Source organism: Aotus nancymaae, unplaced genomic scaffold, assembly GCF_030222135.1.
Source record: "Aotus nancymaae isolate 86718 unplaced genomic scaffold, 86718_ANA_hifiasm-v0.15.2.pri h1tg000007l, whole genome shotgun sequence".
Taxonomy (NCBI): domain Eukaryota; kingdom Metazoa; phylum Chordata; class Mammalia; order Primates; family Aotidae; genus Aotus; species Aotus nancymaae.
Genome location: NW_026988418.1, coordinates 2,506,311 through 2,520,459, shown reverse-complemented (window position 1 = coordinate 2,520,459; position 14,149 = coordinate 2,506,311). Strand labels below are relative to the sequence as shown.

At 42.1% G+C, this 14,149-nt stretch overlaps 2 non-coding genes across 2 annotated transcripts; both read left to right on the top strand.

Moving 5' to 3' along the window:
* Nucleotides 1-731: 731 nt before the first annotated feature.
* Nucleotides 732-835, top strand: LOC135273471 (U6 spliceosomal RNA). The gene has a single exon (XR_010341270.1). It is a non-coding gene; the product is annotated as a U6 spliceosomal RNA (small nuclear RNA).
* A 5,160-nt stretch (nt 836-5,995) lies between these two features.
* On the top strand, nt 5,996-6,099 carry LOC135273460 (U6 spliceosomal RNA). Its single transcript, XR_010341262.1, has one exon. It is a non-coding gene; the product is annotated as a U6 spliceosomal RNA (small nuclear RNA).
* Nucleotides 6,100-14,149: the final 8,050 nt, after the last annotated feature.

Sequence of the window (14,149 nt, the reverse complement as noted above, 5' to 3'; positions counted from 1 at the left end):
AAAATCTAGTGAGGTTACTGGACTATCATAGGATGTCATTTATGAGGATTAAACAAGACTGGCCAGGTGAGGTGGCTCACGCCTATAATCCCAGCACTTTGGGAGGCTGACACAGGTAGACCACCTGAGGTCAGTAGTTCGAGATTAGCCTGGCTACAATGGTGAAACCCTGTCTCTATTAAAACTACAAAGAGTTATCTGGGAGTAGTGACGCACACCTGTAGTCCCAGCTATTTGGGAGGCTGAGGCATAAGAATCGCTTAAACCCAGGAGGCGGAGGTTGTAGCGAGCCAAGATCGTGCCACTGCACTCCAGCCATAGATAAATAAAATAAATAAATAAGACAAAATACCCGGCATATAGTAAGGGCTCAATATGTATTAGCTTCTTCCCTTTTGCTTCCCCACCCCTTTTCATAGAGATCATAGTTAAGTCTATAATACACATTAGTACCAAATCATATAAAGGAACTGTGATTAAGCATGGTTTTATTTAATTTTTTTAAAACACACTTACCTGGTAAGGAGATATGGCTTTAGCTTGAGCAACTTATTGTTCCTTTCCGTGCCTATTTTTCTTATGGGGAACAAGAGTGAACTAACTTAACATTTCCAATTCATTCATTCAATATTTATTGGAGCAGCTACTTTATACCAGACACTCTTCTAGATGGTAGCGGAATGAGTTAATACACAAATAAAAACCTCTGCTCTTAAGAAGTTTGCACTCTAGTGCTCACTTCAGCAGCAAATGTACTAAAATTGGAGCAACAGAGAGATTAGCGTGGCCCCTGCGCAAGGATGACACACAAATTTGTGACGTGTTCCACATTTTTAAAAAATAAGACCTGCTATTTGATAGCACAAAAGGGTGACTATAGTCAATAATAACTTTATTGTACATTTTAAAATAGTGTAATTAGATTGTTTGCAACATAAAGGATAAATGCTTGAGGGGATAGAGACCCCATTCTCCATGATGTGCTTATTTCACATTTCATGCCTGTATCAAAACATCTCATGTACCTCATAAATACATACACCTATTATGTACCCACAAAAAGAAAATTTATTTTTAATTTTCTTTAAGAAGTGTGCATTGTACGGCCAGGTGCAGTGGCTTACGCCTGTAATCCCAGCACTTTGGGAGGCCGAGGCAGCCAGATCACGAGGTCAAAGGTTCAAGACCATGGTGAAACCCCATCTCTACAAAAAAAAAAAAAAAAGAAGTGTGCATTGTAGTAGGAAGACTCAGACAACAAGCAAAATAAATATGTTACATGATAACAGGGAGTTTCAGGAGTCAGGTGAAATAGAATTATAACATTCCAAAGTGGAAAGTGAATCTGAGAAATGGAAGTTAAAGGCTTATGCAGTTTTAAAATCCTATGAAATGGAAACTAGAAAATGGTATAAAGGGGCCTTATTGGTCAGGCACGGTGGCTCATGCCTGTAATCCCAGCACTTTGGGAGGCCAAGACGGGCAGATCACCTGAGGTCGGGAGTTTGAGACCAGCCTGACCAACAGGGAGAAACTCCGTCTCTACTAAAAATACAAAATTAGCCAGGCATGGCGGTGTATGCCTGTAATCCCAGTTACTTAGGAGGCTGTGCCAGGAGAATTACTTGAACCCGGGAGACAAAAGTTATTGAGCCAAGATGGCGCCATTGCACTCCAGCCTGGGCAACAAGAGTGAAACTCTGTCTCAAAAAAAAAAAAAAAAAAAAAAAGGGCTTTATTATATTCTGCACATTACAATTCTCCATCTGATAGCAACACTTTGGTCTTAAACTCTGAGAAGGACAGATTATATATTTAGTATACACAAAGCATTCAGTATCTTAGACTGTATCCTAGATAGGTGAAAAGCTAGCCATATATTCAGATTAAAGAGTCAGAGATCTAAAAGGGACCCCAGAAGAACATCTGATTCAGTTTCCTGGTTTTAGCAAATGAAGAATTAAGCCATCCATGAAAGTGTTCTATATTCTTCTTAAAATTCTTCAAGAACAAAAATGGCATACCATCCTAACAATCTAAAGTTATTACCCTCAGGCTCACTGGAATTTCTCCTATAATTACCTAATACTATATTCTCTTTAGACACAATTTCATGCAGTAAACATGTATAACAAATCTGTGTGCACAGCATTGATTCATCAAACATTTCTCCAGCACCTGTACATGTCAGGCACTGTCCTATAGCTGGGAACAGAGCTTAAAGTATAAAGAGGAAATAACCATATACACAACCAAACCACCATTCTCTATGATAAGCATATCAGAAAAATATGCAACCTACAGAGGTAGCAGGGAGGAAAGAGGATTAAACATGTGAGAAGAGAAGGTCAGGAAATGTTTCCCAACAGTAACATTGTCTGAACTGTGCTTAACAAAGATAAACTGGAATATGCTGGCAGGTGAGGCTAATAGGTAAAAGAGAAATTCTAAGCAGAAGGAAAAGCGTGAGCAAAGAAAACTATAAAGATGTTCTCTAGCCTGACACGCCAAGGAAGCTGAGCACAGCTTTGTCCTGAAAAAGAGAAAAATGCAAGGAAATTAACAGTAGTAGGTAGGGATTAGACCACCACAGACTTTTTGTTGTATGCTTGGACTTTATAGTATAGGCAACAGGAATCACTGAGGAGTCTTAAGCAGGGAACAGATAAGATTTGTTTTGTACTTTTGAAGGTTTTTTTCTGGTAAGAATGTAAAACACTGATGGAGAAGAAAGAATGAAGTCAGACCAGTTGAAATCAATCACAGCAGTCCAAGTAAGAGAAAATAAGACCTTGGACTCATGTATTAGCAGTAGGGCAGAATGGAGAGATGACAGATGGAGAGAGACATAGGAGATGGAATTAACAGGACTTGGTGAAAGACTGGCTGCCCGGGCAGGATGAGGGAAAGGGAGGATACACGCATGAAGCCCAGGTTTCTGGCTTGGGCCACTGGATGGATGGGAAAAGCATTCACTAAAATTGGGAACATACGAGAAGAGGCAGGTCCAGGAGCAGGGAGGGGGACAACAATGCCCCTTTTGGATATATCAAGTATGTGACATCTGTGGGACAACGACATGGATTTTTTTTTTTTTTTTTTGAGACGGAGTTTCGCTCTTGTTACCCAGGCTGGAGTGCAATGGCGCGATCTCGGCTCACCACAACCTCCGCCTCCTGGGTTCAGGCAATTCTCCTGCTTCAGCCTCCTGAGTAGCTTGGATTACAGGCACGTGCCACCATGCCCAGCTAATTTTTTGTATTTTTGGTAGAGATGGGGTTTCACCATGTTGACCAGGATGGTCTCGATCTCTTGACCTCGTGATCCACCCGCCTCAGCCTCCCAAAGTGCTGGGATTACAGGCATGAGCCACCACGCCCGGCCGATGGGACAACCACATGGAAAAAAACATTGTGAAAGGTGCTGGAAATTGCTGAAACCACTAATAAATACAACAATCAGCATCATTTGCAAAGTGGCTCGATTCATGAAGTGTATCATATGCATCTCATCTGACACAATCTAGACCTTCAAAGAGATCACAATACAGCCGGGAAGCTCAGACAAATACACGAAAAGTAACAACAACAAACTAAGACATGTTATAAGGCAGTTTTGGCTTAAGGAATTACAAAAATTACAATTATAACACTTGCTATATTTAAAGACCATAATGAAATCACCACTTACGTTTTCCAATCTCTAGAACTTTTATTTATTTAACTTTCCATATCATCACAAGCCTATTTATTGAATATATTATACATCTTTTCAAGTCAGAAAAGAATCAAAAACAGAGGAGGAGAAAAAAGGATGCTGGAGTTTCAGCTCTGCTATTAGACAACATATACAGGCGAAGGTAAAGGGAAGCAACTAATGACAGCAACAAATACTATTTTCTGTGTTTATTAGCCCCTTACTAACACAGCACCTGTGCCACAGCTACACAAGATACTGTGTCTTATCCCTTCACAACCGCATATTCATGCCAAGACCTGGACCATTCCCTCCACTGTCTCACTGCTTTCCAGGTACTTCCCACGGGATAATCAGAGAAAGGAGGCCTGAGAGATGGGAATCTAACACTCCATCTATCTTTCTCTCCCACAGGGAAGGTAAAGAAAAACTCCAGCCGTTGGCTGTTCCTCATTCTTCCTAATAAAGGCAGTGTTACATGAATACTGTTATTACACTTATTAACAATAAGAACAAGAATGAAAACAATGAACCAGTCCTCTGAAAGGTATGAGGACCTCAAAGTACCCCACCTACAGGTCCCTGTTTTCCATTTGGGAAACCAACAAAGGCTGGGGCAGGTCCTACATTCTTCCCCTCTAGAGGTGACTCAGGCCAGGCCAGTTAGCTTCTTTCCAATCCTAAACCGACCCATGCTCAGGCTGCAGTTCACTTTGGCTGCTGCTCTGTCTGTGATGTTTGTGAGCACACGAGTGTTTGCAGTAGGTCTGGAATAAATTTTCTCAAGTTACAGAAATAATTGTACCAGAAGAGCCAAGCCTTCCAGGTACTCTCCCTGCTGGAAACTGGACCTCCCACTTCAGTGACAGGTCACCACTGGAGAGCAAGGGTCCTGTAAGGATTCTGCCCCAGATGTATAGATAATACGGCAAAAAGGTCCTGCATGACTGGAAAGGATATCAGAGATAAATTACCTGGCACCAAAGGGCCATGAGTGGCAGCTCTCTGCCATTTTAGTTGGAGGTGAAGATGATGTTGTCTCTGTTAATTCTCTTCCTCACTGACTACATGTCCTTTTTTTATTATTATTATTTTATTTATTTATTCATTTATTTATTTTTTTATACTACATGTCCTTTTAGGATATCTTCTACTGTGAAAATGATAGCTAAATGAGTAATCATCCATTATTTGTTCAACTGCTTACACATTCTTTATTGTCTTCTGTCATTTGCAATGTGTATCATATACTGTAAACCCCTAGAGGACAGGGGGTTTATGAACTCTCAGTGTTATATACTACACTACATTCAAAGAGGCTCTTAACAGAGACATTTTTGCTGATGGTGATAACAATAGTAGAGGGAGTCTATAAACACAAAGGGGCATCCCCTGAAGTCAACCATTCATGGCACTACATGAAGCCACGGCAAGGGACACACAAATGCACACACACACACCTCTTGCAGGTTGAGAGAGAAATTGTACTGGACAAGCCAAACCAGGGAGTGAAATAAGATCAAAGATTCTCCAAATTAGTGGAGACATATCTTCCACTCCCCACTGTGACTCATGGCAAGTTTATCTGATATAGAGTCCAACTTCACAAAACAAGGAGCAGAAAACAAGCCCCACTGTAGGGAACATGGCAATAAACAACCAAAGATGTGGAATGTGCCAACGGGGAAGAACGATGTCAATTCTGAGCTGGCCCTAACACATTAGGGAATACCCTGTACACTGGAATAAAAGTGAAAAAAAAAACAAGCCAAGTAGAGGACAAAGGGTAACTAATACTCCTTTTAGATATAAAGGTCAGATAAACTCTGAAGGACACTGTCACATCTGAAAGGTGGTGATTATATTGAACTTGTTAAGGTGAGGCAGGTAGGGCTCTGAGTCATAAGAACAAATCTATAAACTTCATTGCCTGCCTGACAAAATAAACAAGAAGGAGGCTGCATTTTCCACCACAACCCCTCTGTCCAGTCATGTAAAAACCCAGGTCTTCACAAGACTAGTCCAAATAGAATTGGGTATACTATGTAACCTTCATGGAAAGCAAAGCTCAAAAATGTTTCTAAGCTAAACTACCCTGGGAGAGTATTAAAGCTGTTAAGATTAATGCAGAAAACTAAGCCTAGAGTTCATTCTCAAACCAATGAATCCTCCACTATCCATGTCAGATAATGAGATGGGGATTAAAGACCACAAGTGAGAAAAGTCTCTCTCTCCATCAAGAGTCAAGATGTCCTGTCCAAAAGTCAAATTATCTCAACAAAAACATAATAATTAATTTGTGCTCACTTCGGCAGCACATATACTAAAATTGGAATGATACAGAGATTAGCATGGCCCCTGCGCAAGGATGACATGCAAATTTGTGAAGCATTCCTTTTTATATCTTTTTTTATAAAGAAAAGAAAAAATCATTATTATTACTTTTTATAATAAAAAAAAGAATTAATTTCTGCATAGCACTTTGCTGACTGATAGGCAGGAATGCAAAAGTTATATATATCCTTCTTCCCAGAGGAGTAGACAATTTCGCTATGGGCCAAAACACAAGCCAGACAGAGAAATACAAACAATTGATAATCAAATTGATGCTATATTTTTAGACAAACTACAAGAACCCTTTATTCTTCTGTCAAAACTATGCTGGAAAATTCTGATCCTGGATCAATCTACCTGTCTGGCTTGAAATCTATTACACCTAGGTTGTTGAGTGCTTCTAGGGCTACAGGAAAAACACACACACACACACACACACACACACACACACACCCCTTCTCTTCTTCCTCCTGACTCTCAGCAAATAACTTCACCTCCTACTTCACAGAGAGAATAAGAGCATCAGGAGATATTACCTCAATTTTCTACACCTCTAACCAACCAACTAAAAGACACACCTTTTGACTCTAGATCCCATGCTGCATCAACTTTTCTTTATCTTCTTTGAATTTTATTATATCTTCCTTCTCTACTGGCTCTTTCCAAACAGCACTTAAAATAAACATGCTCAGGTATCTCCTATGTTACAATAAATAAACAAAACTCTCCCCACCCTACATCTATCTTCCTTCTCTCTCTTCCTTCCAAGTCCAAGTTCCAAAAGTCACTGACTCCTCTTCTGCACTTTCCATTCACTTCCCACAACTCCACTGAAAATGTTCCAGTAGCAGTGATCTTTATATCGGACATCTATAGTCTTTGTCTTATTTGACCTCTGCATGATCTGCACTGTGTAACACACTCCTTCTTGAAACTCACTTCTCTCCTATTCCTCCTAACTTTCTGGCCACTCTCTTTCTGTGGACAATTTCCTTCAGGAGATCTCTTTCTCTACTTCTGACACCACTCTCCCATTGGAGTTCCCCAGAGTTTTTGTCTCAATATACATACACTCCTAAAGCCAGCTTCTTCTCCCCTCCTATGGCTGTGGTTTAATAAGTTGATGACTCTCTTACCCTCTCACCTATCACTCTCCCAAGTTCCATGTTCATTACAACCAACTACCTCCTGGACATCTCTACCCAGCATCCCTCAGAAGCCTCGACCGCAATGTCACCTAAATTAAACTCAGTATCTTCTCCTGTACCATCACTGCCACCACTTCACTGAAAATAACTTTATTCCTCTTATACTCTCTATTTTAGTTCATGACACGACTCACCCACACAAATACCCAAGCCAGAAACCTGCAAGTAATCCTAGGTTCTTCCCTCTCCCCCTCATACACCACATTCAATTAGTCATCAAAACACATAGATGTTACCCCTTCATATTTCTTGATTTGCCTGCTTTGTTACATTACTACTTTCACAACCTTAGTTTCACTCCCTGCCCAAATTCCTGTGAATGCCTCCTAACTTGTATGCCACTAGTCTTTCCTCCCCGCCCCCACCTTCCTTGGCACTGTTGCCAGAGGAAAAGTACTCCCTAAAATGTAAATCTAATCATAGTCTTCCTTGCCTGCACTTCTTCAATGGCTCCCAAAAGCCTTTAGGATAAAAGTCCAAGCTCTATACAATATGACATACAAAGCCAGTCAACATTTTAGTCCTGCCCACTCTCCCTACCTCATCTCATCTCTCCTTCCTTCACATACTATGCTCCAACCTTACTAATGCCCAATATTTCCCCTCTCAAGCTTGCTCATCCCCTTACTTCTGTTCATGCTGCCCAGAATGCTCTTTCTCCAAACTTTTTGCTCAGGGTCCCGAATCCTTTCGGTAACAGTTCAGGTTTCACTTTCATGGTCTGGCTATACTGGGTACCCCTCTTCACTACCACAGCACCAGCATTTATCTATATAATGGCACTTGCTACAATAGACAGTAACGTTCAGTTTACCAATAGGTTTCTTCCATTAAATCATAAGATCAGAGAGATACAAGGACAATATCTTTGTCTTCTCAGCACATCACCTACTCCCTGGTTCATAGTAGACATTCAATAAATATTAATTAAATGAATAAATGGATTCTCCAAACAAGCCCACTGACACCCTGGAAGATGAGCAAATCAAGATATAACTGGCCTGCACATGGTGGCTCATGCCTGTAATCCTAGCACTTTGGAAGGCCAAGGCAAACAAATCATTTGAGCTCAGGAGTTCAAGACCAGCCTGGGCAACATGGCAAAACCCCATCTCTACAAAAAATACAAAAATTAGCCAAGTGGGCTATGTGCCCATAGTCTCAGGGACTATGTGCCTATAGTCCCAGCTACCTGAAGGACCAGGGTAGGGGAATCACTTGAGCCTGGGAGGTTGAGGGTGCGGTGAGCTGTGATCATGCCACTGCATTCTAGCCTGGGTGATGAAGTGAGACCCTGTCTCAAAAATATAGATAGACAGATAGATAGATAGACAGACAGACAGATATCTCTGAAGACTGCAGAGGGATTTTTTTCTTATACAGGGATCTCACTATGTTGCTCAGGTTGGCCTCAAATTCCTAGGCTCAAGTGATCCTCCGTAGCTGGGATTACAGGCCTGAGCTACTATACTCAGCTCTCAGAGGGGATTTAAAGGGATTTCTTATACAATTCTTGTCAAGTATTTATTCCTGGAAACACACAATTAAAGCTATCCAGAAAATGGGTAGAATAGGTGGCTGGGGGATTCAGCATTGCTAATTTAAATGAGAAGTAAAGGCTAAGAAACACAGCCCTCTAAGAAGTTCAGGAAAAGTTAAAATCTTATTTTTATTTTTATTTTTGAGATGGAGTCTCACAGTATCGCCCAGGCTGGAGTGCAATGGCCTGATCTTGGTTCACTGCAACTTCCGCCTCCCGGATTCAAGCAATTCTCCTGCCTCAGCCTCCCAAGTAGCTGGAACTATAGGTGCGCACCACCACACCCAGCTAATTTTTGTATTTTTTAGTAGAGACAGGGTTTCCCATTTTGGCTAGGCTAGTCTTGAACTCCTGACCTTGTGATTCGCCCACCTCAGCCTCCCAAAGTGCTGGGATTACAGATGTGAGCCACCACACCCGGCCAGAGTAAAGTCTTTAAAAGATTTTTATTCAAGAAGTAAGAGGTAATTCCAGCATTTTGGGAGGCCAAGGCAGGCAGATCACTTGAGGCCAGGAGTTGGAGAGTCAACACGGTGAACCCCTGTCTCTATTAAAAATACAAAAATTAGTCAGGCATGGTGGTACAAGCCTGTAGTCCCAGTTAATCGGGTGGCTGAGGCACAAGAATTACTTGAACCTGGGAGACGGAGGAGGCTGCAGTAAGCCAAGATCACACCATTACACTCCAACCTAGACCACAGAGCAAGACTTTTTCGCAAAAAAAAAAAAAGAAGAGGACTTTGTTCTAGAAAAGTCCTGGGAAGAGGGGTAATTCTTTTTCAAGGCAAATCTTCTACAAAAGAATTAGCAATGTTAATATCTAAACTTAAGTCCATGTACCTGCCCAAAATGTTCTCAAATATACCCTTCTCTTCTTTAACAGTCATCCCTAGAGCTGGGTGTAGTCCCAATTTCTAAGAAGGCTGAAGAAGGAGGATCACTTGAGTCTAGGAGTTTGAGGCTACAATGAGCTATAATTACCCAACTATACTCCAGTCTGGGCAACAGAGCAAGACCCTATTTCAAAAAAAAAAAAGTCATCCCTTAATCTAACCTCATGACTCAATTACAATGCGGCTTCCCAGAAAATAGATTTCCACTGTCATCCATCATTTACATCACCTCTTCATTAATCCTGCCTATCATATAAAACTCAAGTTCTTCCTACTGGCCTTTCAGTCCCTCATCTCCCTACCTCTAATCTCAATATCATTATTTCAGTGCTGCTAAGTGGCTCACCCATCTCCCCAATACCACTTTCCCATCATAGTATCTGCTCATAGGTACAAGCAGAATATAGTGCACACAGTGAGCTTATTCATGGTTGTTGACTGACTAAAAAGCACAGAAAAAAAAATCACTTCCTACATGTCTCAATCCAACATGCTCCTGCAAGTTGAAAACTATAAACTCCAAAAGACACTTCAAGCCCTTTCATCAACACAAAGGAATTGTGTTTATCATTTTGAATGAAAATCACTATAGAAATCTGCCATGATAAGAGGGAATCTAACAGTACATCTGGCAAAGCTCTTGCCCAGAAGAAAGATGCTGATTGACCAATTAATTTATCTTAGGTGACTACTCAAATCATCCCTGATAAGTGGAATATTCCTGATGGTTGACACATGATCATACAGAAGAAAGCAATTTTGAACAGAGAAAAATAAAAGCTTGTGCCCAATGAAAGCAGACTTACACTATAACACAATTTTAAGCAGCCACAGCAAGTAAAGGATATCAGATCTCAGGCAAGCAAAAAAGGTCCCATCCTTCTTCATTCTCTCCCAGGCATCTACCTACTGGTCAGCTTGCCTCTCCATCCCCTACTCCTCCATACCCTCTACCCAATAACCACGGAAAGCATATTATCTAAATCTCTGTATATTTTCCTGTTATTTATTTATTTAGAGATGGAGTCTTGCTCTGTCACCCAGGCTGGAGTACAGTGGCACCATCTCAGCTCACTGCAACCTCCACCTCCCACGTTCAAGTGATTCTCCTGTCTCCGCCTCCTGAGTAGCTGTGATTACAGGCGTGAGCTACCACACCTGGCCACTTTCCTGTATTTTTTACACTTTTCCACATTAATATGTGTTCATAATATGAAAAGAAAATTATTTAAAAATATAACTCGAAGTCCATGTCTCTAAAAACATATGCACTGATATGATCACCCCTTCACCCCTTCTCTCAAGAGGAATTCCCTGCCAGTTAGCCACTTACATAAGAAGTGTAAAAAGTCCCAACACTAAAAGAGCATAAAACTTCATTACGGAAACACAGTAGTCCCAGCTATTTGGAAGGCTGAGATAGGAAGATCACAAGTCCAGGTGTTTGAGGCTATAGTGAGCTATGATCACGACATTGCACTCTAGCCTGGATGACAGAGGGAAGATTAATATTAGAGTAATCAGAGAAAGCCACATGAAGCACACAGGTTTCACATTTGGCTTTAATAAATAAGAGATATGCTGAGCACAGTGGCTCACACTTGTAATCCCAGCACTTTGAAAGGATGAGGCAGGAGGATCACTTGAACCCAGGAATTGGAGACCACCCTAGGCAATATAGTAAGATCTCATCTCTGCAAAAAAAAATATTTCAAATTAGCCAGGCATGGTGGCATACACCTGTAGTCCCAGCAACTCAGGAGGCTGAGGTGAAAGGATCACCTGAGCCCAGGAAGTCGAGGCTGCAGTGAACCATGATCACACCATTGCACTCCAACCTGGGCAACAGGGCAACCCTGTCTCAAAAGAAATAGAGAAATAAGAAATAAGATTTGAATGCCAGGCACGGTGGCTCACCTCTGTAATCCCAGCACTTTGGGAGGCCAAGGCGGGCAGATCATGAGGTCGGGAGTTCAATATCAGCCTGACCAACATGATGAAGCCCCATCTCTACTAAAAATACAAAAATTAGCCAGGCATGGTAGCACATGCCTGTAATCTCAGCTACTTGGGAGGCTGAGATAGGAGAATCGCTTGAACCAGGAGGTGGAAGTTGTAGTGAGCTGAGATCTCACCACTGCACTCCAACTTGAGCAACAGAGCAAGACTCCATCTCAAAAATAAATAAATGATTAAATAAATACAAAAATTAGCTGGGCATGGTGGCACGTGCCTGTAATTCCAGCTACTCAGGAGGCTGAGGCAGTAGAATTGCTTGAACCCAGGAGGTAGAGAGGTTGTAGTGAGCTGACATCATCCTGCTGCACTCCAGCCTGGGTGACAGAGCAAGACTCATCTCAAAAAGAAAAAAAAAAAAAAAAAGATTTGAATAATCAGGAAGGGAGAGGGCATTCCAGGAAAACAGAATGTAAACAAAAGCACAGGACCCAGGGAGAAGGGTTGCTAACACTAGCCCAAATGGAGGAGAGAGCTGTGTTAGGCAGTAACAGTTGGTACAGTTGAGTATGAGGAGGAAGTCATATAATGAAAGGCCCTGAGGCCGGGCACGGTGGCTCACACCTGTAGTCCCAGCAGCTCAGGAGGCTGAGGTGAAAGGATCACTTAAACCCAGGAAGTCGAGGTTGCAGTGAGCCATGATCACACCACTGCGCTCCAGCCTGGGCAAGAGGGCAACCCTGTCTCAAAAAAAGATAAATAAGAAATATGATTTAAATGCTGGGCACAGTGGCTTACCCCTGTAATTCCAGCACTTTGGGAGGCCAAGGCGGGCGGATCACGAGGTCAGGAGTTCAACACCAGCCTGATGACCGATATGATGAAACCCCGTCTCTACTAAAAATACAAAAATTAGCCAAGTGTGGTGGCATGTGCCTGTAATCCCAGCTACTCAGGAAGCTGACACAGGAGAATCACTTGAACCGGGAGGTAGAAGTTGCAGTGAGCTGAGATCATGCCACTGCACTACAGCCTGAGCAACGGAGCGAGACTTATCTTTTTTTTTTTTTTTTTTGAGACGGAGTTTCGCTCTTGTTACCCAGGCTGGAGTGCAATGGCGCGATCTCGGCTCACCGCAACCTCCACTTCCTGGATTCAGGCAATTCTCCTGCCTCAGCCTCCTGAGTAGCTGGGATTACAGGCACGCGCCACCATGCCCAGCTAATGTTTTGTATTTTTAGTAGAGACAGGGTTTCACCATGTTGACCAGGATGGTCTCGATCTCTTGACCTCGTGATCCACCCGCCTCGGCCTCCCAAAGTGCTGGGATTACAGGCTTGAGCCACCGCACCCGGCCTGAGACTTATCTTAAAAAAAAAAAAAAAAAAAAAAAAAAAAAATTTTGAATAATCAGGAAGGGAGAGGGCATTCCAAAAAAAGAGAATGTAAACAAAGGCACAGGACCCAGGGGGAAGGGTTGCTAAGAGCAGCCCAAATGGAGAAGAGAGCTGTGTTAGGAAGTAACAGTTGGTACAATTGGGCATGAGGAGTAAGTGAAATCATGAAAGGCCCTGAGGCTGGGTGCGGTGGCTCACACCTGTAATCCCAGCACTTTGGGAGGCTGAGGTGGGCGGATCACCTGAGGTCAGAAGTTTGAGACCAGCCTGACCAACATAGGGAAACCCCGTCTCTACTAAAAATACAAAATTAGCTAGGCGTGGTGGTGCATACCTGTAATCCCAGCTAATTGGGAGGCTGAGGCAGGAGATCGCTTGAACCTGGGAGGCAGAGGTTGTGGTGAGCCAAGACAGCACCCCTGCACTCCAGCCTGGGCAACAAGAGCAAAACTCCGTCTCAAACAAACAAACAAAGGCCCTGAAAGCTAGAAATAAAGAATCAGAGATTCATTCTAATTTACTTCAGGAACTTAGAAGCTCTGGAAGAAAAAAAATTCATTAGATGTAACAAACTGGTTACTTTCAGAAAATACACCTGAAATCCCAGAGTTTTGGGAGGCCAAGGCAAGAGGATGGCTTAAAGCCAAGAGTTCAAGACTAGTCTGGACAATGCAAGACCCTATCTCTATTAAAATATAAAATAATTAGCTGGGCATGGTGGCACGCACTTTAATCCTAGCTACTCAGGAGGCTGAGATGGGAGGATCACTTGAGCCCAAAAGTTTAAGGTTACAGTGAGCTACAATGTTACCAACTGCACTCTAGCATGGGTGACCCTGTCTCAAAAAAACTGAAATAAACATTCTTAGATACCACAAGGCATTTACCAGGCCAGAAAATTAGTAAATGCCACCAGTAGAAGCCAGACAAAAGAGGCTTCAACTCCAATCAAAACCATGAGAGTAAAAGCATGAGCTTTAGCATTCCATACAACCTAGTCACAACATGGCTCAATATATAATTATCAGAAGCTGAAAGGAGTAACCTTACTTAGAAAAAGGAGGAAAGACTGGGTGTTTTCAAGAACACTGAGAAAACACAACGGACTCTTTACAATCTATAATT